The sequence below is a fragment of the Mastomys coucha genome, unplaced genomic scaffold (genome assembly GCF_008632895.1).
Source record: "Mastomys coucha isolate ucsf_1 unplaced genomic scaffold, UCSF_Mcou_1 pScaffold21, whole genome shotgun sequence".
NCBI lineage: Eukaryota > Metazoa > Chordata > Mammalia > Rodentia > Muridae > Mastomys > Mastomys coucha.
Genome location: NW_022196904.1, coordinates 19,083,647 through 19,086,498, shown reverse-complemented (window position 1 = coordinate 19,086,498; position 2,852 = coordinate 19,083,647). Strand labels below are relative to the sequence as shown.

Genomic DNA, 2,852 nt, shown 5'->3' with positions numbered 1-2,852 from the left:
AGAGAGAGAGAGAGAGAAAGAGAGAGAGAGAGGTTAGGATGTATGTCTTTTGACATGTGTTCTGTGTGTGTATACATATACAGGCACACACAAAATACACAATTAAAATTTAAAACCAAAACAACAGCAAAAATTTCTCATCGATGAGAGAACAGGTGTTCAACAAGGGTAGGTACCAGTGTGCCCATTATAGGGTGGGAACATTGAGTCTTGGAGAGCAATGAGCAGCCAGTGGGACCTGAGTCTCACTCAGGCGCTTGGTCCCATGGTTTGTGGATTTCCAGCTGTTGATGGTGTTACAGGAAGAGAGCCTATGTACTCAAGGAGGAGCCTCAGCCTACATGAAATCCAGACCAATGCCCAGGGACACTCACTCTTTCCCCTCTCCCTCCAGGTTCTCTGCTGGACCGGGTTGGTGGCCTGAATGTATTAGCTTTGCTCCGTCTACCCAAGAGGTAAGAGCTGTGGCTTACAAGTTGTGTATTTCTATGTTCCAAGCTTCTTGCTTTCCTGATTCCCTGCCCCTGGCCTCCCCTTGGGGGTGGCCACCATTGCTTATGCCATTTCTGCTCCCCAGAGGTGACGTTCTGTCTGGCATTTTATTTTCTCTGTGCATTCGTGGCTTCCTGGACAAACAAGTGTTTCTGGGTGTCAATGACTGTGGACTGTGGTGGCTTAGTTTACATCTTTGGGGCAGGTGTGCATGATTACAAGGGATTTGAGAAAGTTAATGCTATCATGCAGCCATCTATAAATGAGAACAAGGTGCCAAGCCTGACATCCCTTAGTTCCATCCCTGGATCCACATGGTGGAAAGAGAGAACTGACTCCTGTAAGTTATCCTCTGATCTCTACACACAAACCATAGCAGTGCACCCCACCCCCATAGACACACAAAAAAGTAAATATGTAAATAGATAAATAAATCTTGACATTTTAAAATAAGGATAACAAAGTGTGCCCACCTTATACAGTATTTTGAGAACAGAAGAAGGTAGAGGAAAGACAGACAGACAGACAGACAGGTTGTGGAATTGTGGGTGTGGCTCAGTTTCCCTCTCTCAGTCAAAGGAGGGGGATTCCCAGCTTCCACCATGGTGAGGTATGTATGAAGATGAAAGAAGCTACCCTCCAAAGCAGGGAGACCCAGGTAGTGGGAGCTGCAGACACAGCTGGAAGCAACCCCTGAACAAATCAGGATTCTCAGAGCCCAGCAAGGCTCCCACAATGAAGCCAGGACTCCCTGGGGGTTCAGTACTGTGGGAACCACAGGCCTGGGCATTTGCCCTGCTGTTGGCTCTACTCCATCTGATGCCCTCCCTCATCCCTTCTCCTGGCAATGAGTGGCAGGGGAGATGGGAAGTGAGGTCTGTGATGTGGGACCCCCTCAGGCAACCACCCCTGTTTAACAAGAGCTTCAGGTTTCTGCAGAGCCACCTGTCACCCTTCTAGGCCTCCTGGTCAGCAGCTCCTGAATCACCCCAGGTGTCCTCTGGGAAGCCAAGGACAGCTGTGGCCCATGTTTGCCGTTCACCTTGTGTGGCAGGGATCATGGTGGACTGGACAGTGGGGAGGGGCAGCTCCATGCTTCTGTGCAGACAGCTCTGAGATGCTGGGCTTTGAGTTTTCAAGAGAAACACAAGGACAGGGATGGCAGCTTGATTAGAACAGTGCTCTGCTCACTCACAATACACCAAGCCCTGGGTTCCATCCTCAGTGCTTCATGAAATAGGCACTCCTGCCATTGCACCCGAGAGGTGGAGACAGCAGGATCAGAAGTATGAGGGCATCCTTGGTTAGGTGGTGAGTTTGAGGCCAGCCTGGGCTACATGAGATCTTGTCTCAAAGAGAAAAATGAGAGAAAGGAAGGAAGGGAGGAGGGGAGGGAGGGAGGAAGGAAGGAAGGAAGGATGGACAAACATTTATAGTGAAATCCCCCAGTTTTTAAATGCTGACAAATAACGTGAAATTTCAAAAATCTCTTTGTGGTCCACACCACTTTTCAGACCCATCAATGTATAGTTTTATAGTAGTTGCAGACTGGAACCCAGGAAAACACATACCTGTGTTAACCCAGTTGTTCAGTGACTCAGGGATATTCACCGCCCTTGCCCCTCCCCCAAATTTCATTCATGAGCTATTGTTTTAGCTAGTAATTATGTGGGTACCTTAGTTACAGGGTCCCAACTATCTATCTATCTATCTATCTATCTATCTATCTATCTATCTATCTATCCATCCATCCACCTCTTCCTCCTCCCTTAACATGGTCAGTTCTGTAGTCCAGGCTGATCTCAAATTCTGAATCCTCCTGCCTCAGGTTCCTAAGATTACAGGCTTGAGCCTCTCCAGGGCCTTCTTTAAGGAGTCCAATTACATCCTTTCCAGGGTTCTCATGTCGTCCTCAGATGCCCTTGGCACTGAAGACAGCTCTAGGAGCTTCCAAGCTACATCAGTTTGGAGTTAGAGGCAGCTTTGAGGACCACTAGGAGCTGGCTTTAGTTATGTTTCATTTGAAGTAGTTCTCTGTTGCCAAAAGTCACACAGCAGAGGTGCAATTTGAACACAGAACTGCCTGCATTGAACACTCTCATCCCTCTACCCTGAATCCCACCACGTCATCGTTAGAAACCCTGGGAGTGAATTTCTTCCAGGAGAATAGAATCTGCTTTAGTAACAGTTGTGTTTAACTTGCATGGACGAGCTTGGCTAACACTGGGACTATGTGTGGGTTCACTGGGTAAAACTAGGGACAGTCATATGCTAGAGAGGTGTTTGGCTGTTGGAATTTCTTGCAAATTGGCTTTGAAGACTGTTGCCACAGTACCTGCAAGTAGTGGTCCAAGGATGAG

At 47.8% G+C, this 2,852-nt stretch overlaps 1 protein-coding gene across 3 annotated transcripts in view; it reads left to right on the top strand.

The window, feature by feature from the left end:
• Pou2f2 (POU class 2 homeobox 2) overlaps positions 1-2,852 on the top strand; it is an 80,686-nt gene that overhangs the window by 17,298 nt on the left and 60,536 nt on the right. For all 3 annotated transcript variants that reach the window (XM_031385719.1, XM_031385720.1, XM_031385721.1), the window contains exon 2: positions 395-455. The gene's annotated coding sequence lies outside the window, so the exon portion shown is untranslated. The remainder of the gene's footprint in view (positions 1-394; positions 456-2,852) is intronic.